Source organism: Mesoplodon mirus (assembly GCF_964341445.2).
Source record: "Mesoplodon mirus genome assembly, chromosome: 5".
Taxonomy (NCBI): Eukaryota; Metazoa; Chordata; class Mammalia; order Artiodactyla; family Ziphiidae; genus Mesoplodon; species Mesoplodon mirus.
The window spans coordinates 74,232,890-74,256,489 of record NC_138980.1 but is presented as its reverse complement, the minus strand read 5'-3'; the positions used below and the strand labels follow the sequence as shown (position 1 = coordinate 74,256,489).

General features: G+C 49.3%; 1 protein-coding gene across 1 annotated transcript in view; it reads left to right on the top strand.

Moving 5' to 3' along the window:
- Window positions 1–23,600, top strand: part of LOC309805449 (uncharacterized protein) — a 119,660-nt gene that overhangs the window by 52,802 nt on the left and 43,258 nt on the right. The gene's annotated exons all lie outside the window — the stretch shown is intronic.

Genomic DNA, 23,600 nt, shown 5'->3' with positions numbered 1-23,600 from the left:
TGAAGCACATGTACCTCTAGGGGAAAAGTAGAATCAAGATCTCTTCCTGGCCACCCATTTCCTGAAGCACAAAAAGGAAATGTATCATAAATGCTTCTTCAAGATGACAGGAAGGGGTAGTGCCACTCCGGGTGGCAAGGGTTGCCACTGTGGTATTTCACAGACCGGGAGGTGAGGCGGCACATGGGGGCTGAGGTCCCAGCCAGGGGCAGCCCTCAGGGTCCAGCCTTCCTGACCCACTCCAGCAGACTGTAGACCTTCAGCCCTCCTGGGCAGGAGGAAGAGGCCTGGGAGGCATTACCTCTATTTCACAGGGAGGAGCCCAAAGCCAGGGAAATTGAGAGCTGCAGCTTTGGTGAAGAGACACTCTTATACCCTGGCTTCCTTATTCATGATTCTTTTACCTTTAAGGATTTTTCTTCTTAATTTGAGGAGTGGAGACTAGGCAGTTGGAGATAGGTTTGTTTGTTTTTAGTGTGGCTACCCTCAAGTGATGTAGCCTTTTTCAGTTCAGCTTATTCTCTTTCAGCCCAGGCCACTCTGTGTCCTTTAGCCCAGTGAGCCCAACCAAGGCCCCCCAGAGTCCCGACCAGCAGAGGTTCAAGAGGCCCATCCTGTTCATTCTTGCTCTGTAAACGCAGTGCAGGAAGGCAGATATGCAGGAACATGGCCAGAGGAGCCAGCCCAGGGCTGGAAAGTGGAGGGCCCTGGAGGGCTGGGGGAGGCTTCTGAGGCCTCTCTGCACTGCTCCTCCCATAGCAGAATGTTCATGGTCCATGCACTTCTGGGAGGGTAGATGGGGCCCAAGTGGGCAGAACACCTGTTTAGTGTGTAAGTCCATGTCCTGTCTTGTCCTTTCAAAGAATTCAGCCATTGCTAGGTTGGCTGCCACTAATCACATGGAGTGGAAGGAAAATTCTCAAACCAGGCACTTGAGCCAAGCCTGACGTGGTCCTCAGCAAGATGTTGCAAGTTCCTAATCTGGACCCAGAGGCCAGGGAGTTGGGGCATCATCTGGAACCCAGAGTTGGCTGCTACCCACAAACATAGACACCCTGAGTGGGACCTACACACCCCGCCTTGCCTGAGGTGGGACCAGGGCCCACTTCGTTCCCATTACATACCATTTACAAGCTGATGCAACCAGGTTTCAACAGACCCTGCCAGGGAAGACACACATTACCACAGCATGCTGCAATACTTTCTCTGCCCATGCAGGAGGCTTCATCACATCAACAAAGTCAGACCTCTTCCCACCCCAGTATCTCACCCCACCAAGCTGGAAGTACCTTTTGTCAGGACCATTTACGGCCTTTGAATGGGCCTGCTTTTCCCAAGAAATTAAACCAGTGGCTTTCCATCCTGGCTGCACATTACAGTCATCTAGAATATTAAAAAATACTGATGCCTGGGCTTCACTCTCACCCCAAAGATACTGACTGAATTGATCTGGGTTTTTAAAAAAAAAATTTTTTTACTTACGTCTTTATTGAAAGATAATATATATACAAAAAGAAGAAGAAGAAAAAGAAAAAAGCACAAACCACAAGTGTAAATCTTGGTGAATTTTGACAAAGTGAATTTACCCTGAGTAATTTGCTTCCAAATCAAGAAGCAACATCACGTGCATCCCCTGGTGCCCCAAAAGGTAACCACCATTCTCATTTCTAATGGTATAAATTAGTTTTGCTTGCTTTCAAGCTTTATATTATATAAATGGAATCATACAGAATATATTCTTTTGTGTCTGGCTTCTTCCGATCCGCATTGTGTTTGTAAGGTTCATCAAGGCTGTTGCTTGTAGTTGTTAGTTAAGTTAGTTAATATTGTAGTAGTTAGTTTATTCTCATTGCTACAGGGTATTCCACCATGTGGATATTCCTCCATTTATCTATATTTGGGTATCTGGGTTGTTGTTGGCAATTTAGGGTTATTATGACTACTGCTGCTATGAGCATTCATTGGTGTCTTAGAGCATGTTTGCTTGTATTTCTGTTAGGTCCATACTTGGACATGGAATTGTTGGGCAGGTATGAAAATCAGTATGTTCAGCTTTAGTACCTTATGCCAAATAATTTCCCAAAGTGACTTTACCAATTTATACTCCCTCAGGGATGTATGAGAGTTCTGGTTGCTTCACATCTTTGCCAGGAATTGGTATTTTCTAACTTTTTCATGTTAGCCATTCTGGTGAGTGTGTGATGATATCACAGTGTGGTTTTAATTTGCATTTCCTTAATGACTAATATAGTTGAGCACCTTTTCACATGTTTGTTAGCCATTAGTCTTCTCTTTGCACAGTGCCTGTTGAAGTGCTTGGACTTGAGTACTTTTAAGAAGTCCCTTAGGTGGCTCTAGTGTGCAGCCAAGGTTAAAAACCATCGAGCAATACCACAACTTAGCACCTGCTGTTCTGTTTCTCAGTGTTCTGTCTTTGAGCTTAGAGTATTTTGAATTTGAAGGGACCTAATGGACCTGGAGAAAGATAACTGTCACCCGCCATGCCAAGATGAGCCTACCAGGAAGAAGCAAGATATTGGAGCTAGAGTTTAGGCAGTTGAGAATCTTTGGGAATGTGATCTCCACTTCAGAAGAGTTCAGAGAGGGCCTGTGGTGTCTCCAGCTGCCACAGGCATTTCCTGACCACAAAAACGACCCCTTGCTGCTCACCCTGGAGCTCCAGGCAATCATGTGGAGGAAGTGAAGGGGCCCTATGCCAGGTACTTCCCAGTTTCCAGGCCAGCATGAGTGGGACCCAGCTCGTGTGGCATTGTGGTCAGGCTGAGGACAGTGGAGCATGTGTTCCAGGGACCTGGGTGGGGCTGAGGGAGGCCTGCTGTCTGTGGCCTGTCTCCTGGTTGAAAGAGCGGCCTGTGAGCCTGTCCCACATGAGTCCAAGCCTGGCTAGCCCTTGAGTTCTGTGGGTTTCCATAAAGGTTCCAGTTGTCTCCCTCACCTGTAATGGTCTCCTCTTCCTCTGCTCCAGGACCTTCCTTGGACACCCTACCCCTACTTGACCCCTTACTCCTCTGAACGCCTGCAGCACTTAGAGTGAGAGCACACGATGTGGCTCCTGATGACACTTCGCCTTCTATTAAGTCCTCGTGGCATCATCTGTGCTCATCTCATCCCCGCTTCTGGACTGCAGCCTCATCCCGGGGCTGCTGGGTGCTTCTCTGTGCTCCCCCCACAGTGGGTTAAGTGGCATTTGGTAACTCAGTGATAACATCCTCCAAATTGGAAAGGGAGGTGCAGTAAAAATACAAACCACACACAGAATCCTTCCCTCAGACTGGAGCTATGCAGGTGTCAAGCAGCGCTGCCCTGTGTGGGCTCCGTGTTGGCACATATGCCACTCGTCTGATAGGCAAGTTGGACTACCAGCAGGGGCTAGGATGCTGGTGCCTGACTGGGTGTGCATAGAGGCTTCTCAAGCAGAGGGGTTCTGCACACCCTGATGGAGTTCACCGGAGCGCCCAGAGCCCGCACTGTGTGCTCCTTGAAAAGAGCCGAGTCCGCCTTCTGCTGACTGAAGTCCTGCCAGCTGCCTGACGTGAGATGAGGCGCAAGGGGGCACGTGGGCAAAGTTGACATTTTGGACCCTGGTGAGCACAGAGCCAGCTCCGGGCTCTTGGTTGTTCCATGTCCCCTGGATTCAGGCCCATCTTGGAAATTGCTCTGGACACAGAGTGCTTCATGTCTGATAGTCCAAGTGCAGACGTTGGGGTTCCCTTGTTTGGCACAAATGGTAGCTTGAACCAACCAGCAACCAGAGTGCTGTCTGCAGCCTGGAAGAATGCTCTCCTGGCAGTGTATGAGAGTTCTAGTTGCTTCAGTCCTTGTCGGCGACCGGCATTTCCTGTCTTTTTCATATTGGCCATACGAGTCTCTTAAAAAGAGAGACCCCTCTCATCCCACTGACCCTGCACCCCTGCCTCTCCCCTTTCACCCAGCCCCCTACCCAGCAGTCAAGCCCTTCAGTTCTCTCATACTTGGTCTTCAAACTCTCCTTCTCCACTGGTTCCTGTAATGCAGTGTTTGGCATGCTCCCGTCTCCATCAGCCCTGTAATGCTTCCCTCCACCCCCTTCCCCATGGAGTACAGCCATGCTGTCTGCCTCTCATGGCCAAGATTCTGGAAGGAGACATCTCCTCTCTCTTCTTCCTTCTCCTCACCTGCTCGTTTATTCAGCAAGTATTCATTTTACCCCTGTCTGTGCTGGGCATAGCAGGGTTCAACAGTGAAAAAGACTAGCTGGCCCTGCTCTCATGAAGCTTATAATCAAGTAGGGAAGACAGACATAAATCATTAACAAGTGTTTATGTAGGGGCTGCCACAGCCCAACAGCCCAGGCCAGTTCTTCTCTGCCCTCACGCACCTGCAAATGTCTGCTTGTCTTTTGGGGCTCAGCTCACATGCCACCTCATCTGTGCTGCCTTCCCCATGCTGCACCTGTAGACATTGTGGCCCGCTGGGCCTACAGCAGCCTTGGGTATAACTATTTCCCACAGAGGTTGAAATCTGAGGGCAGAGACCAGACCACGCTCACCTTGGAGCCCCCTGCCTGGCACAGAGCCCAGTGCATTGGAGGTGCTCAGTAGATGAATGCAGATCCCTGCCAAGACTGAGCCAAAGTGTGTGAACATCTCCAGGGCCTGAGAATCCACATCTTTCTTCTTCCTCTTTTTTAATAGCCTTTTCTTTCTTCTTATCCTTATAAAAGTAATTTGGGTTTGGTCACAAACATGTGCATTTACTTAACAATACTGAACTTTACATTTATAAATGGTTATGAATGTAAATTTTATGTTATGTGTATTTTACAACAATTTTTAAAAACCATAGTGCAAAGGTTAAGTACAAAAAAAGTCCATATTATCAAGAAATAAAGGACAAAGGATTTGATTCAGGCAAAATTGGATTTAAAAAATAAGTAGTTTGGATTAGGGAAATGCAAATCAAAACCACTAGAGGGGCTTCCCTGGTGGCGCAGTGGTTAAGGATCCACCTGCCAAGGCAGGGGACACAGGTTCAAGCCCTGGTCTGGGAAGATACCACATGCCGTAGAGCAACTAAGCCTGTGCACCACAACTACTGAGCCTGTGCTCTAGAGCCCGTGAGCCACTACTACTGAGCCCGCATGCCACAACTACTGAAGCCTGTGCACCTAGAGCCTGTGCTCTGCAACAAGAGAAGCCACTGCAATGAGAAGCCCGCGCACCGCGATAAAGAGTAGCCTCGCTCACTGCAGCTAGAGAAAGCCCGCGCACAGCAATGAAGACCCAATGCAGCCAAAAATAAATTTAAAAAAAAGAAAAAAAACCCCACAGTGAGATACCACTTCTCACCCTTTGGAATGGCGATTATTTAAAAAAAGAAAAGGGGGCTTCCCTGGTGGCGCAGTGGTTGAGAATCTGCCTGCCGGTGCGGGAGGCACGGGTTTGAGCCCTGGTCTGGGAGGATCCCACATGCCGCGGGGCAACTAGAGCCCGTGTGCCACAACTACTGAGCCTGTGCTCTGCAACAAGAGAGGCCGCGATAGTGAGAGGCCCGCGCACCGCGATGAAGAGTGGCCCCTGTTCGCTGCAACTGGAGAAAGCCCTCGCACAGAAACAAAGACACAACACAACCAAAAATAAATAAATTAATTAAAAAAAATAAAAATAAATAAAAAGAAAAAAAAGAAAAGAAAAATAACAAGTGTTGGTGAAGATGTGGAGAAATTAGAACCCCTGTGCCCTGCTGGTAAGAATGTAAAATGGTACAGCCACTGTGGAAAACAGCATGGCAGTTCCTCAAAAAATTAAAAATAAACTTACAATATAATCCAGCACTTCTACCTCTGGCTATATATCCAAAAGAACTGAAAGCAGTGTCTCAAAGAGATATTTGTATACCCATATTCATATCAGCATTATTCACGATAGCCAAAAGGTGGAAACAATCCAAGTGTCAAGTGTCCATTGACAGATGAATGGATAAACAAAATGTGGTATACACACACAGTGGAATATTATTCAGCCTTAAAAAAGAATGAAATTCTGCCACATGCTACAACATGGATGAACCTTGAAAACCATTATGCTAAGAAGTGAAATAAGCGAGACACAAAAGGGCAGATATTGTACGATTCCACTTAGGTACCTAGCATAGTCAAATTCATAGAGACGGAAAGGAGAAAGGTGGTTGCCAACCACTGGCAGTAAGAGAGAATGACGAGTTAGTTTACTGGGTTTGGAGTTTATGTTGAGGATGATGAAAAAATTCTGGGGCTGGATGGTAGTGATGGCTGCACCACAATGTATATGTACTTAATACCATTGAATTGCACACTTAAAAATGATTAAAATGGCAAATTTTATGTATATTTTGCCATAAAAAGTAATTTGTGTATATTACAGACATTTTAGAAACTACTGATAAGCACAAAAGGGAAAAATTCAAATCATTCATGATCTTTCCAGCTAGAGAAAGCCCGCTGTTAAAATTTCAGTGTGTGTCTTCCATTCCCTTCTTGTTCTCTCTCTTAAAACAGAAGTGTGTGTGTGTGTGTGTGTGTCTGTGTGTATCTATATTTGGAGACCACGCTGGACCTATAGAAAGTCTCCTCACGTCTGTCTCTTGACTGTTCCCATTGATACTGCTTCCTCCCTTCCAGCCATCCAAAACAAGGTTATCCCTGTTCTGGACATCAATCCTTTGAAATATTTCTCACACCTAATTTCACTGCCCTGTACCTCTAGGGTTACACTGCTCTGAAAATATCCATTCCTTCCATATGTCTGAAAATATGGTACAGAGCAGGCTCAGTAATATGTTGGAAGGGGTTGGAGAGAACAGTGATTGCCTCTCCCACTTTCTCAGGTACTGCACATCTTAGATACATCCATCTGAGCATGTCAGCTCTCTTGGATGATGCAGTTGTTGTGGTTCCTGCAAAGGTTACTGACAGCTAAAACCCTAAGCCTGTTGGTCAAGGCTGCCCTTGGCCCAGGTCCCCATGTCCTGCCTTGGTGTCCTTACATCTTGGACCTGGTGCTGGACCTCACATTATCCCTGTTGATTCTTACTCCTAGATTCAGCTTCTGCAGCCAGTCAAGAGCCTGTGGCCTCATGCCCTGATGAGCAGATCTACCCTCTCCACTGTGAGGGAGCTTGGAGAATAGTGAAGGCCCCATAGGCTCTACCCCTGCTGGGCCCTGGGAGGAGCAGCCTCTTCCTCTCTTCCTCCCTTGAGAAGTGGGCCTCCCTCTTTACCCCAGGCACCACTCTGCCCTGCACAGCAGTGAGTCAGCAGGAATGAGCCAAGCTATCAGAGATAAGGGTGCCCTCCACCACATGGGCTCTGTGGGCTGAGGGGGCTGCCATCAGGCCTGGCCCCAGGGCCATGCCACAGCTGTCATGCCTTGTAGAAGTGCCCCCAGGCCCCTACATTTGTTACCACACATTTGGGCAAACTCCTTCCCCAGCTTTGCCACCTGATCCAGGAGCCAGGACATAGCCAGCTTCATTGGCAGTGAGAGGTGAAGCAAGAGGCCACAGCCACTCAGGTGACTGAAGTTCATGTCTGTGCCCAGCCTTCATTTATTTCCAAATCCAGCCAGAGACGTGAGACCCTTCTCTCTTGGCTCTGAGGCCTCCACGGAAGGGTTTATTTAAGGTTTTAACCAGGACCTTTATAGCCCAGTCCTGAGATTATCTTTTTACTGCAACTTTGATTAATGATTGATCAAAAAGTGATACTAGAAACACTGAAGAACAAATTTGCCCCAGAGATTACAAAGGTCTACATCTGCCAGGCTTGGGGACCTGACCACCTGCTCCAAGGTCAAACCAGGGTAAGGGTGCATCGGAAAACCCACCCCACACACAGGGGAAAATACAGATGTAAATGTCCTTAAATCGTTTTTGGAATTAGCAGGGACAGAGCAAAAGGACATAAGGGCTCTTAATAGAATCTTTCTTTCTTTTGTTTCTATTAATGCATATTACAAATTAGCATCTTAAAAGGAAATTTGGAGTGTGGGGAAGAGAGGGGGTTATGTGAGGACCATGACCTGGGCTTCCTGCAGACCTCCAGCCCCAAAGAGCTGACATCTGAAATGTGTCCAACACCAGGCAGGGAAGGGGGAACAAAGTTTCACAAGCACTTATGGGAAGAGCCTTGGGGAGTGATTGGGCTGTGCTCAGCTGTGCTCTGGCTGTTTTGATGGTCTCTGAGGCTGTGAGTCCTAGCGGGGTCCACAGGCCACATCAGAATCAAAGGGCCCAAATCTACCAGCTCAGAGACTGGGGAGCCAGGAATCTGCATTTTAACAACCTTCCCTACCTGGGGTTCAGCCAGTCCCCACCCTCTGTGAGCCCCAGGGAGCAGGGTACTGGCTGGAACACTTTTTTCTTGCCCCTCAGCTCCTCTGGTGCCCTGGGGCATGATGAGTGGAGAGCTGGCAGAACAGCTTCTAAACGGAAACCGGAAAATGAAACTGGAAATCACAGCCTCACAACCAAAGAGCTGGGGTTTCTTTTCCACAAGGAGAGTCCCTGAGGGAGAAAGAAGCAGAAGAGGGGAGAGAAGCATGTTTAGTGAAGGCAGCAAGGTGTTCCTTAAGGAGCCTAGCAGTGGGCACACTGATGCAGGGTTGCGACGGCAGCCTGCAAGGCGGGCAGTGCCAGCAAGGATGGCCACAGCGCTGCACCCACTTCCCCAAGGCTGGCTGGCTGCCGTCAGCCCTGGAGGGCTTCCTCTCCAGCAAAAGCTAATTTCATGCTTTATGCTGAACAGCTATTTTCAGAGGTACTTTAGGAAGGGTTCTGGCTCTCAGTTAACCTGAAAATGTTTAATTCTGAAAACGCTTCTCAGAATTGAACATTTCATAACAGCATTTCATCCCAGAAGCTTCGTGCCCCGCTGGCTACCTTCACCCACTTTCCCCTCCGGGGCTCTCCCACATGCACACGTAGGACTTTGATGAGGAATGGAGGTGCTTGAGTTTAGCTGAGGATCAAAGATCAAACACCCTAATCTGCCCTCCCCTCTGGTCTCCTACACCACACACACCTGAGTTTGTGCTCACCCAGGCACAAACACTAAAAGCAGCTGCCGCAAAAGCGCCGCTTGAGGCAACTTTGAAGATACTTAGCAGAGCAGCTTTCATGGAAGCAGATTTCCTGAAGGGACAGGAATGCGGGGGAGAGGAGGGCAGTGGGATAGGGGCCAGGAACTGTCCCTACCTGCTAACTCCACACCGTCCTGGCTTCCCCAGCCCCCAATCCCACACACTCCTTCTTTGATTAGTACCCTGAAGGAGTATCCTCTCAAAGCATGCTGTGTTTTCCAGTTATTCGTGTAATTATTTGCCTCACGTCTGTGTCCCTCATTGGAACTAAACTCCTCAAGGCCTGAAACATGGTCTGTGTTATTTACTGTTGTATCTTTTTTTTTTTTTTTTTTTCCTGATACGCGGGCCTCTCACTGCTGTGGCCTCTCCCTTTGTGGAGCACAGGCTCCAGACGCGCAGGCCCAGTGGCCATGGCTCATGGTCCCAGCCGCTCCACGGCATGTGGGATCTTCCCAGACCGGGGCATGAACCGTGTCCCCTGCATCGGCAGGCGGATTCCCAACCACTGCGCCACCAGGGAAGCCCTTACTGCTATATCTTTGATGCTTTGAATAGTGCCTGACTCTTGGTAGGGGCACAAAACAATGTATGTTCCATGAGTGAGGGCAGCCTGAAGTGCCCAGTAGAAAGACAGCACTCCAGCAAGGGACACGCACTGGCATATCTCAGTGTCCAGACCCCACCCCAGGCCCTCAGAGTGCCTTTAGCTAAGGATGCGGTGGACAGATAGACGCCCCAGCTCTGCTGCCCACAGTCCCCAGGCCCTTGCCCATGGAATGCTTTAACTGCCCCACGTGTACAGGCAAAGGCTTAGCAGGAGGAGGTGGGAGGTGTGGCGTTCTTCTGTCACTCACCCTCCATGGCCCTGGCTTTGCCCCCCTTACCTGACAGATGGGCTCACATCGCCTCTTCCCAGCAGGCCAGGACACCTGTCTCCCTGGGCTACCCAGAAAAGAAAGGCCACTTTATAATATTTTTTATTCTTATTTTTTTATTTTTTGGCCACACGGCATGCAGGATCTTAGTTCCCCGACCAGGAATCGAACCTGCGCTCCCTGCAGTGGAAGCGCAGAGTCTTAACCACTGGACCACCAGGGAAGTCCCAAGAAAGGCCACTTTTAGCCTGTGGGTCAGGAGGAGACAAGCTGGGGTTGGGTGCGGGGAAGAGGGGGAGGTGTGAGTGATTAAAAAAAAGAGGGGGGCAGAAGAAGGATGCCAGTGAATGGTCCTGCAGGAGGAGATGTGGACACGGGAAGCAGCCCTCATGTCAGGCCCCACACCTTTTCTTCTTCTCAGCCTCATTCTCATCCATAAATAGGATTTGTTCTTGTGTATATGCCTTGAGGGGCAATATAACAGAAGATAATAGGGCAGACTTTGGAATTGGCTATCTGGGATAAAATCTCAGCTCTGCCTTTACAGACTAGTAATTGACCTTGAGTCACTTACTGAATCTGTCTTTGCCTCATTTTTCTCTTCTGTCAAGTGGGAACAATTATAGTGGATTCTATGAGCTAATTCATGTTCCTGACACCTGGTGAGGGCTCAGTCATTGTTAAGCTATGATTACCTTAGCAAGGCTTGTGAGGATGCAACAAGATGGCAGATATGAGCACAGTTCCCAGACTCGAAGGTGCTGTACGAATATGAGGAAAGAGGGGAGTATTATTTTGGAAATATTGAAGGCACGGCTTCCCTCCCACATGTGTCTGGGGTGGGGCAACAGTTTTACTTATTTAATGTTAAGCTAGAAGATGCACCAAAGGAAGGTGAAAAACTGAAACCGCCAACCGTTTGAGCTGTAGGCTGCACTGAAACAGTGTGGCCGGTGCAGATGTTAAGGGCCTGGGCAAGGCCCACTTCCTCCCTGCGTGCCATGGGTCTTCCTCATACCAGCAGCTTCCCAAGGCTACAGGAAGTGGGTCCAGGAACACTTGAGGGTGTGTGCAGGGAGGCTTGGGCCGGAGGTCGGCAGCTGCTGGGGCAAGAACAGAAGCCTTTCAGGTCCTTGGTGGGTCCTGGGGCCGCCTGTGCAGTAGCCCCTGCCCTCTCCCAGGGGCGGGAGAGGCCTGCCCAGGATGGGTGTGTAGCCGACTCCCCACCAAGGCTCTTCTCTCTTGAGGTTGCAAGCCACTGTACAAAAGGCATCCAGCTCGAGAGAGGCAGGCTGGAGAGGAGAGCCGAATCTTTTCTCAAAGGAAATGCAGTTGTGGTTTTGAGACGTTCACTTCACATCTGTGGTTGGCGTTTCCCAGAGTTCTCAGAGGTGAATGCAGGGTCAGCCCAATGTCGCCAAATAAGGTTCACCAGTGACCTTAGCAACAGCCTTCGCTGCCCATTGGCTGCCACTGCTGCTGCCAGCCAATGCGGCCTCTGCGGGCCAGCGCCGAAGCTGGGCTGAAGCTTCCTCATGTGCAGGGATCCAGCTGCTCCCTGTCAGGAATCACTGCCCTTTGAGGCAGCCACAGATAGGTAGAGAGCTCTGAGCAAAGGTGCCAGGGTGGCAGGACTGCCTGCCACGTTTCAGAGTCAACCAGGCCAGCACTGCACTGAGTCCTCACACAGCACCGATCTGCACCGTCAGCTTGATGGCCTGCTCCCAGCTTGCCAAGATGAGTGGTTCCCTCCCACTCCCACCTTGTCCTAGCTGTCAACCTTGGAACTCCATAGTTCCTATTTCATAGTTCTGTTCATTCCTCCTTTGTGCCAGGCACTCTGCTAAGCTCCTTCTACACATTATCTCTTTTAACTCTCTCAATAACCCTGTAAGTGAATTAGCCGCATTTTACAGATGAGGAAACTGAGGCCAAAGAAGGTAACCGGCCCAGTGTTGCACCAGTAAGTAGGGAAGCCACAATTTAAACCCAATTTAAACAAATCCAGATCCTACACTATTAACTGTTGTACTATATTGCCAGTTGCTCAGTGTCTGTGTGTCTCAGTGTCTTCATCTGTGGCATGGGATGATAACACCTACCTCACGGGTTTGGGGTGTGGATTATGTGGAGTGACTTACGTGCAGGAGCCTAGTGCAGAGCGGCGGCTTGTCCAGTGGCACACCTTGGCACCTGTAGGCTTGGTGCCTGATAGGTGTGCTCCACAGGCATCCTGCACGTTCCTCTCCCATGGAGTGTGCTGCTGAAACATTGAGGTTTGTGGACCGGACTTCTCTGTGGCCCTCATGTTTGGTTTTCACTTCCTCATTCTCAGCCTCCTCCCACTCTCACCCAACTACATCACCGAAGTAGGGAGGCTGGAGAGGAACCTGCTGTGAGAGGCACCAGCCTGTGAGTGCCAGAGGGGACAGGATGGCTGGGCTGGAGGGGACAAGTTTGGAGGACCGAACGTAGGCCAGTCAGACTGCAAGGGCAGGCATCCCTCATTTCCTCTATCCCAGATACAGCACTGCTTCCCTGAGAAACATTTTCAGAATTGAAAAATATGTAAGTGATCTGGTAAAGATGAAAATACATGTACCCTGTAACCCAGCAGCCCCACTCCTCAGAATCTGCTCTAACCAAAGTCTCACTCATGTGCACCACAATATTCACAAATAAATTGTGCAGTATTCCTGCAGTGAAAATGAATGAACTACTGTGACCTGTAATACTGTAATATTGGATAATAATACTGTAATAGTACTGTGACCCTCATCAACATAATGTTAAATGAAACTGCAGTAGAATACACACAATATAATTCCTTTCATGAAAAGTTTAACAACTGGCAAAACTGAACTGTATTGTTTAAGGATATATGCAGAGGAGGTAAAACTATAAAAAGCACAGAAATTATTATGACAAAAGTCAATTTAGGGGACTTCCCGGGTGGCGCAGTGGTTAAGAATCCACCTGCCAATGCAGGGGACACGGGTTCAAGCCCTTGTCCCCTGAGGAGCCTTGGAAGGAATGGAAGGTCCGGGAAGATCCCACGTGCTGCAGAGCAACTAAGCCCGTGTGCCACAACTACTGAGCCCGCGTGCTGCAATTACTGAAGCCTGTGCTCAGCAATAAGAGAAGCCACCACAATGAGAAGCCTACACCACAACGAAGAGTAGCCCCCCGCCCTCTGCAACTAGAGAAAGCCTGCACGCAGCAGTGAAGACCCAATGTAGCCAAAAAAAAAAAAAAAGTCAATTTAGTCATGAGCACAGGGGAGGGTTGGGATTGTGATCAGGAGGGGCATAGGGGTCTTTGAGGGTGTTGGCATTGTTTTATCTCTTGACCTGGTGGTGGTTATACAGATATTTGCTTTCTATTTTATACTTATTAAACTGAACATATGCTTTGTGCATTTTTCTGCATAATTATTGTTTTGCAAAAAAAAAAAAAGTGTACGTGTCATTTCCAGCACTGAACAGTGCAGTGAATGGACAGGACAGCAGAATGAGCTCTACCCCACATGAGACTTTTTTGGAACAGCATTCAGGAGTTCCACACTGTTTGCTGAACCACAACTTTTACTGCAGATGAGGAGCCTTGGAAGGAATGGAAGATAAAAGCCATTATGCAATTTAGGATTGAAGGATATCCTTTGACATATCACTGCAGCTGGGGACGATGAACCAGTGCTTGCGGAAACAGGGACCGGATCACACCATGGTCAAGAGCTGGCTGGACTTGAGGGGATCTGAAGGGGCAGAAGGACACATGCAAAGACCGTACCTGGGACCCAGCCTGCTTGGCCCCCATAGAGGGTTGATTCAGCTGGAGTTCCCATCCCAGGATCCCCTCTTCAGGGATGTGTGTATTTGTTGATTATCTGCCGAATGACTGACCCCTTCAGAATACTGGAAAAAATGGCCTTCAGCAGTGGCTGAGACAGGACCTTTTAGGATGCACAATAAGGAGTCTAAGGCTACAGGATGAGGCCTTCCTGACTCTGCCTCCTAGGGTGCTGGCATTTCTAAGCTGGCAAGCTTGTTTTATTCACCCTTACTTCCCTAGCCTGGAGTAGGCCATGAATGACAGTTAATAAACGTTTGTGTGTGAGCCAATGCGTAGAATATATGCTGTAGAGAGTAAGGCCTCATCAGGTCCCAGAGAGGCAGCCTACCAGACACCCTGCTTCTCCGGTCCATCTCCAGACATCCCAGCCAGCTACAGCAGACTTCCTCAGGAGGTGCCCAGGGCTCTGGCCCAATGGCAGCCTGTCAGGTGTTAAAGATAACCCTCCTTTTTCTTCTCCGAGCTAGACATTACCAGTTTCCATAACCATTTGTCTTATAGATCCAGTATTCTGGTTATCCAGTCTGGAGAGGCAATAAGAGGATCCAGACATGGTCTGAACAGGCAGAACCATGGATACAGATGGCAAATTTGAGCTTGTGTGCTTTGACCATCAGTGTATTCAAGCTGTGATGGTGACAGCTGCTGGCATGGCCTCTGACATGGTAGGAAGGTTCAGGGTCACTGCTGAGCGCCTTTCTTTCTTTCTTTGCTGTTCTCGTGGGCTTTATGTAGACACTTTTTTGATGTAAAACCCCAAGCTCTAGTCCTTGTCACAGTGTTGTATTTCTCCTCAACTCTCCTGGAGACTCCCTGAGAACTGGCTAGAAGTAGGCACTCCATAGATATTAGCTCCTATTATTTACTTTATTGTTTTCTTTATTTGAATGAACAATCATGAATTCAGTGTCATTTATTGAGCATGTACTATATGTCAGGCACTGCTAGGTGCTGGAATATAGCCGTGAACAGAATAGGCTTGTCCCTGCCCCCAGAGCTCCCAGACACTCTGGGAAGACTTGTTGATTGAATGGTTGAACTCATTGTGATCCACACCACCACCACCAGACATTCAGACATTCATTGTGTGCTCTCTGTGTGTTCAGCTCAGAATACATCCTCCCTGCCTTCCAGTGCTGGAATGTGGGAGTTGTTGAGAAAGACACCACTGTGGGAGTGAAAAAACACTGAACTTGAAATCTCTAGAGATCAAGTCCTAGTTCTGCCACAAACCCACTGTGTGACCTTGGGTGAGTTGGCTTGACCTCTCTGAGCCTCAGTTATCTTGTCAGTGAAATGAGAATAACAATACATCCCTCAGAGGCAAAAGAGGATCAAATAGGGTCACTACACTGCACAACTCCAGCGGGGTGCTGTTCAAATTTTAGTCTCTGCAGCTGCTGGTGGCCTAGGATTAAATGAGACCGCTTTTGCTGTGCGACCTGAAGTTAACAGTCAATAAACGGTAGCTATTGTTATGTACAAGCTAGAGGGAAGCAGGGTTCACTGCAGGCCAGCAGGCTGCATAGGATTTGGCCAGGCTTTGTTCTTCAAGGAAGGGCAGGGCTCTGAGAAGTACAGACTGTGATGCAGGCAAATGCCAGGAGCTAGCGACTCCCAGGGCAGGTCTGGGAGAAATGAGGCTGGTGAGGGAGGTGGTAAGGAGAAGCCACTGGAAGCTGAGCATGGATCAGGGATGGATGAGACTAAGACGAATACTTTAATTACTGAGCTGCGGAGAATCCTAGAGAGCATCTTGTCCAGCATCCAGTCTCACTGGGCCAGCAGAGGCCAGGGAGGGAAAGTAGTTGAGTCTCCGAGATCCCGCAGCAAGGGCCAGGGTCAGGACCCCTGCCTGTGCAGAGCCCAGCTCAAATGACTCTTCTGGCCCAGTTTGTGGTTCCACAAAAGGAAGTCCCTGGCATTTTTCATTTATACATATATATATATATATAATTTTTTCTAAATGTAAAAGTACTTATAGGTCATTGTAGAGCATTTTTAAGTTATGCAAATATAAAGAAGAAAATATAATCACCTACAGTCCTACCAAAGATACCACCATTAGTATTCTGATGCATTTCTTCCAGTAGGTATCCCACATATAAAATTATATATTATATATTCATTAGATTGGAATTGCATTGTGTATAGTTTCACATTCCACCTTTTCCCTGTAAAATCGTATTTTATGAGAAGGAGGGACTGTTTTTTTGTGCAAAAGAAACTCTAGAAACCTTTTTTTCTTAGGGGAAAGAAAAGGTGCAAAGCCCCAGTCTGCGGGTGGCTGGGAGGACATCCTGCGGGCTGCAGGGTGGCTCTGTCTCACGTCCGGTCTGAGCTCTGAAGCAGTGGCTCAGAGAAAGACAAGCCCTTCTCTCCTCTCCTGGCCAGGGCGCAGCCTCCTGCCTGTGGGCAAGGCAGAGTTGATGAGTCTGCACTCACCCTTCCTTCCCTGACACAGGATGTATGATCGTCCACTCCATGCAGAAGTCTGTGGGGCTGTGATCGTTATTGCTCATTAATAACAACAGCATCTCAGGCTGTGCAGCACAGCATTTTCTCGTGCATTATCTGACCTGAGACTCACACACACTGTGAGGCAGGTAAGACAAACGCTGTTTTACCTTTTCTGGATGAAGAAGCAGGCTCCGAGAGGTTTAGTGCCTTATTTGAGGCCACATAGCTAGTAAGCGGCAAAGCAGGGATTTTATGAAGATCTGGCTGACATCCACTTTAGTGATTTTTTTTCCTCTAAACCTTTTTCTCTCTAGTCCTAGGTTTTCCTAAGCCAAACTGAATTCCCTTAGTGAGGCCAAAGACTGAGAGAGCTTTGAGCATTATGGGTGTGTGGAAAGGACACAGAATGCTACCCTGGGTGTCTTAAGGCAAGTCCTGCCGGCTCTGGCTGGATGTGCTGGGTAGCCTGACCTCAGGGCAGCTCTTCCTGGACAGCTCAGAGCCAGAACCTATGGAGCTTTGGGGAATAGGTTCAAGGAGGCAGCTGTTTCCTGTGGGCACATCCAGCAGAGGCACTATTCTTCGGCATCCTTCTTGACCCACCCAAGTCACGGAGGTCCATTCCCTGCGCAGGGCTCCAGAGTCACAGTGTCTCCCAGGACAGAGTCGGCTCTTTCACAGAGCAACTGTGGGACTCTGTGAGACTGACTCTAACCAGGGGATTCTGAGCAGTTACATCCTTCAGGTGGTATCCCAGTATTGTTGCTATAACAAATTCCCATAAATTAGTGGCTTAAAACAACACAAATTTATTATCTTACAGTTCTCTAGGTCAGAAGTCCAAAATGGGTCTTAACTGAATTAAACTCAAGGTGTCAGCAGGCTGCATTCCCTTCTGGGGACTCAGTAGAGAATCTGCTTCTTCGTCCATGCCAGCTTTTAGAGACCACCTGCATTCCTTGCCTTGTAGCCCCTTCCTCCATCCTCAAAGCCAGCAATGACTGGTCAAGTCTTTCACATAATGCTGCCTCCCTGATTCTGACTCTTCTGTCTCCTTCTTCATTTAAGGACCCTTGCGATTACATTGGACCCATCCAGATAATCCAGAATAATCTCTTTAGTTTAAAGTGAGCTAATTAGCAACCTCATTCCCCATTGCCATGTCACAGATTCCATGCATTAGGATGTGGACATCTTTATACCACCATGGACCATTATTCTGCCTACTCCTCTGGGTTCTCCAAGGGCTCCATTCTCAGGCATAGAAAGCAGGCCGGGCCAGACCACAGTCAGGATGTGGCCACCCTTATTAGGAGAGGTCCTTTATGCCTAGGTCCCCTCCCACCTGTTCTGCTCCTCACTCAGCTCCACCTGTCCTGGATTCCTCTTTTCCCATGCTCTGTGCCCAGTCTTGGGTGGAGATGGGCTAGGCAGGAAGCGCCAGCAGGTGTGGACATGGAGGAGGGGGGATGTAGGGCTGGATGCAGCAGGACTGTGGGAAGCCCTGGGGGTGAGCACCTCCCACCCAAAGACCCTAGGGCTTCCAAGGACTGGGGCCTCTGAGAACTAAGGCACTGAATTCTAAGGGAAGCTCCAGGCCTGGAGGGGCAGGCAGCTAAATATTGAAGCCCCTCCACCTCAGCATCCCTGGCTGCCCTTGACAGCCAGAGGTCACCTGGCCCCTTTCCTCAGTATGACTGCCTGTCTGCCTTTACTCATTCCCTTTCCCCACTCCTTCCCTGGGCCTCAGGCTGGAACTTGGTGGGAGCCTGAGGAAGTAGTGGGCCCTGCGGAGCCTCTGTCCCTGAGCTGCCTGCTGAGGTCCCCAGGGATATAAGACCCAGTAGGAGGGCCAGTGGGCAGTGCAGAGAAGGAGGGGCTGGACAAGGCCTTTGGTCCTCCAAGTAGGGGGACCAACTCACCCCAGTTGCCCAGGACCTTCTCAGTTCTAGCGATGAAAATTCCCACATCCAGGAAACTCATCTGTCCTGAGCAAACTGGGACAGTTGGTATCCTGCCTCCAAGGCCCTTTGCCCCTACTAATCTACTATAGATTACCTTGTCAGCCTGGATGGCTAGCCCTTTGGACTCTTGGATGCCAACCTCTGCACGGTATCTGGGAGCAGAGAGATCTGGGGGCTGGGGAAGGGCCCCAAGCGAGTGCCGGGGAAGTATAGATCTCTTCTTGCAGTGTTCCTGGACCCGTGCCTGTATCTGCATGGGACAGAGCTCCTAAATATATGCACAGGGGGGTGAAGAATTGTGTTTGTATCCGATTTCTAAACATTTAACAGCATGATTACTTTTGGGTGGTGTATTGCAGGTGGCTTTAATTAATGTTTCTATTTACTCATCTGTATTTCTTACTCTGTACAATTAAACCATGTTCCTTTTACTTGTGTACATTTTTAATAAAAGAAAGTAATTAATGACTCAGCCTTCCATCTCCAGCAGTCCTGCTGAGGGACACAGATGGGTTGTGCTGCATGTCGTAGGACACAGTGGCTCTTGTTCTGGGCTGGTTGGTCATGGCCCATTCTTGCCCAAGGCTCTACTGCAGGGTCAGAGCTAGTTACCACTCTGTGCCTTCCCTGTCTCTCAGTCTTCTCCCTGCACCCCAGAGTCCAGCCTGGATTGTCCCCCAAGGAAGGACTCAGAAAAGCCAGGTGGACAGTGGGTAGAGAAGGTGAGCAGATGCTAGCTGCAGGGCTTTGCTGACCCAGCGTTTTGCAAGAGATGTTCTCAAGTGCCAGTCTTGCCTGAGCAGGATCTCCTTCTGTGAGAATATGGAGGAGATGAGCTGCTTGCCCCTGAGGAGCTTCCAGTCTGGTTGGAGAGGTTGGGCATGTGGGGAGTAGCAGACAGGAAGGGGACAGGCACTGGCTGGTGAGGTTTTGCCTGTGTGAGCCTTCAGATACGGGAGGGCCCCAGGACTGCATTGCATGTGTCTCAGTCTGGCCAGAGACCAAAACTGGGGTCCTCCCGAGTGTCCTGAGGCAGGCCCCCAAAGTGGGGGCAGATGGTCTCCTAGGAGCTGGTTCACAAACGGACATGTGTGGCTGAGGTGCCCCCTGCATTGAAGCCAAGTTATGGGCCTGTGTTCCACCCCCTGGGGGCCCCACTCAGCGAACTGCAGGTGGCCTCTAGGGCATTTGCATTGCCTCCCTTTAGGATCAAGTCAAAACTCACCTCACAGGGCCCTGGGGCCTGTAGCCGCAGAGCCATGTTGCCTGGGGTGAGGGCAGGGAGCTGAAGGCAGGGGTCCCACACAGTGTCCAGAGCAGCTGCAGCTTTTGCTGCCTTCCCTCTGTGTCCCCAAATGCTTTTTTGGCATAAGGTGCTAGCTGCCCCAGGCAAGCTCTTCCAAACTTCTTCCCCAGGCCTCAGTTTCCTCCTCTGTGGGCAGCCTGACTTCGTGGAAACAGTCTGGGTTCCGGGCACAGACAGATGTGGGTTGGAATCCAGGCCCCATACGGATTAACTGAATCATCCTGGGGAAGCAAGCGCCTTGTGCTGGTTGAGCTTTGGTTTCCATGTCTGTGAACAGGGGCTGTGGTGGGGTGCCAGTGCCATGGTGCATACAGGGTGCTTGGCACAGTGCCTGTTGCACAGTGAGTCCTCAAGGCTGTGTTGTCATTATCCGGCTGGACTGTGAGGTCCTTTTCAGTTCTGCTCCTTTCTGAGCTCGTGGAGCTGGATGAGGGATGGTGCGGTGGGTGAATGTCTGTCTCTCCCCTTGTACTTAGCCCCCATGTCCTTGCCTCATTGCCTCCAGTATCTCCCCAGTTGAAATTAAACCCCACACAGACTCTCTAGGCCTGCCTCACTGTTGAGCCTGCAGAAGTGGGGGGTTCTTTTACAACTCCCCACCCCTAGGAAGTCAGGAGAAATGGGTCTCTTGGGAGTTGCCTGGAGCTAGGAAAACCATGTAGCCAACCAGCTATGCCCTTGTGCTGCCTTAGACTTGGACTCACAAGCGAGCCCTGGCTGACAAAGACAAGTCTTATTCTGCCCAGTACTTTGACTCCTGGAAAAGGAAGTACATGAGCTCCTCATTCACCCTCCAAGCCCCTGCCCCTGTGACTGCTGGCACAGTGGGGAAAGGTTAGTGCAGAGTTCTGATGAATTTCAAACATTCTCATGATGGGAGGGTTAGCTGTGCCCAGATTAAGAAAGGGCATTACGTCTGACAGACAAAAGCTTCCTGGGTGCTCCAACAGGGCTGCTGAGGAATCCTGTACCCCACTAGTACAAGGAGTTTTGGATGTGTGCAAATCATGTGAAAGAAGTCCAAATGGTCCCAGAGAATGACAGCCTGGGTATGACCCAGCCCTACCAGCCTGGGGGCATCACTTGCAGAGGAAAGGACTTCACCTCCAACCAGACCCAAGACTTTTTCCAAGACTTCAGTTCTGTCTTTGGCAGTCCCCACCCAAGACTTCCAGAGAGATCTGAGGATGCACTTATCTTGCACACAGTGCACTGAGAGATGCTGAATACTGATATATCAAGAAGGGATGGTTTGCATGTCTTTCCTAAAGGTCTTCTGCCACCATGAGCCTTTGTATGGGAAGCTAGCATATTAGCCTCTAGCTTCCTTCCTATTGCCAAGTAAGCTGAATGAGTAACAGCCCAATTAAAGTGACACCTTTGGAGTAAGGCAAGGAAACTCCTATTACTAACCAGAAATGCCCTTGAATATCTGTAGACTTGGCAGGGCAGGAGTTCTAGCTGGTGTGCCTGAGCCCCACGTTGCCGGTTTACCCCATTGCAAAGTGGTCCTTCGTGACAATGCTGTTATCACAACCCCAGCGAAACAGGTCTTTCAATGAACTCCTAGTCCCTCAGCCAAGAGCTTCTACCATTAGCACTTAAACTGAAATTCTTGGGAGTGAGCCACAAAAGCATGGCAGATCCTTCAAATGAATTTATCATGCCCAAATTTGACACAGATTATACTGATGTTGCTCCATTTCAGGCACTGTTTGGCTAATGAGTTAGTATCAGCTGCCATCATCCTTAGGTGAGCATTTGGACTTTACTGTTACACTTGTCAGGCATGGGCTGAGGTCCATGGTGGGGTGTGGTGAAGACAGCTCACCATGCTGGAAAATCTGGCTCCATCCCACACTACTCCTTCATGTCTGGTCCCTAGGACTCAGCTCCCTTTGTAATGGGGAGGGGTAGATTTTTGGGGTCCCTCCTTGGACATTCCAAGGAGTTGGTTCCAATTGTTTCGGATGCCTAGGGTAAGAAGAGTTAAGAGACCAGGACTCTATCTTGGCTCTAGAGATTGGGACCTCACTGATGGAATTCCTCTCCCATTTTCGTAACTTACAAGTGATGAACTTCGCATATTAGAACTTGAGAGATTTCCACACCTGCCTGGGACTTCAGCATATCCACCGCCTACTCTCTGTCCGGGAATACGTCGAAGGACAAGAGGAGAGAAGTCAGAAGCAGTCCCCGCTGTTTGCTCTGGGTTGCATCCCTTCCTCCCCACCCCTCCTGGGTCTACTCTACCTGGCTTCACACCACTCCCAACCATCCTTAGCTGGAAAAGCCATGTACTAGAAGACCAAGCCCCCGGTTAGAAGCCATAGGAGGCTAGCCTCCCCATCCTATTTTCCTCAGTAAGGGCAGGGCCCTGCAAGAACTCGGAAAAGTCATCTTATCCCTCCCCTTTGGCGCCCAGATGATGCTAACTCTTGAAAAACCCAGGTGGATCTTCTGATGGGTAGTGCTTGAGACTGGTCTATCCAGGCATCCACAAACAGAATGTCTACCCAGCAGGAGGGCCACCTGCCGTTCAGGGAACAATACTTCCCAAGCTTTGCAGAGAACTGAACTTCGCCCATTTTCCAGTTTTTTCATTATTTTCTCACTCAGCCTTCTCTCCCCCACACTCCTTCCAGATGGCTAGGCCCTACAAGGGGGTTTCTGGGACCAAGAATATGGAAGATGTGTCCACACGGCTTGGTTTCCATGAGTGACCCCTTCACTGCCATGGCCTCATTCCCCAGACGATGCTAGTGATGCCTGCTGGCTTCCCTTGGCCAGCCTGCCTACTGCTTTGGGTGCTGTTTAGCCCCAGGGACAGACTGAGGCAAATGAGAAAAGCCTATTTCCAGATCTCTGCCTCTCAGACACTGTGACTTGGTTCTTATCTGAGACCCTTCATTGCCATATATCAGTGATTCCCAACCTGTGGTTTTCAGAAACACTGTTCTGATCAAAGATATCCCTTCACAGAGATGCCGTGAATCTCTATTAGCCCAGCCAGAACCCTGAAAAGATGTGGAAGAAGGAAGCCTGCTTCATGTAAGGTCATCCACGGTTTTCCTAACACATTTGTGCATGGAGCTGTTTCACAGCACACTGCAGGCTGGTATTCAGCACCAGTTATTATTGGCTGTCAAAATAGTAAAATACTTTTGAACAGTCAGGTAAATAGCCTCAAGCCCCTGTCCCCAGTGTCCTCCAACCACCCCAGCCCCTCCCCCTCAAATCTGCTCCCAATCCAGTATCGACTTGTACTGTCCAATATGGTAGCCAATGGCCACATATGGCTTTTAAAATTTTAACTAATTAAATAAAAATCCAGGGACTTCCCTGGTGGTCCAGTGGTTAGGACTCCACACTCCCACTGCAGGGGGGCACAGGTTCCATTCCTGATCAGGAGACTTAAGATCCCGCATGCCTCATGGCGCAGACAAAAAAAAATTTAAAAATCCAGTTCCTCCATTGCACTGGCCACATTTCAAGTGTTCGGGTGGCACATGTAAGTATGCCACTGCCTAAGGCAGTGGACAGTGCAGAGACAGAACATTCCTGTCACTGAAGCAAATGGACAGCAAGTACTGCTTGGCGGCACAACAGGCCGCGGGAACCTTTTGGGGGCTGGTGTCTGTTCTGATTGCCAGTGACCATGCTGTGCCAACTGTTAACTTTTTGGAGTAGCACCTGAGTACACCTGCATTTGAATTTAGCAGGACATTCGAGTCTATGGCACATTCCTCAGAACTCAAAACCTAACACGCCCCAGGCCCCAGGAGCCCAAGTTCAACTCATAGCTCTGGCTATAAAGCCATGGGCAAGTGACTATATTTACATGAGCATATCCCTGTGCCATGACTGTCCCTTCTCCTGCCACCTTCTCCATGAACATAACTGAAAGGATTTCACAATAGGTGCACATCACCGCTCACTCCAAAGGCAAGCTCAGGCAGGATGCCAACAATGAGTCCATCAGAATGTGTCTACAAAAAGTAAAATCATCTATAATCTATGCCTA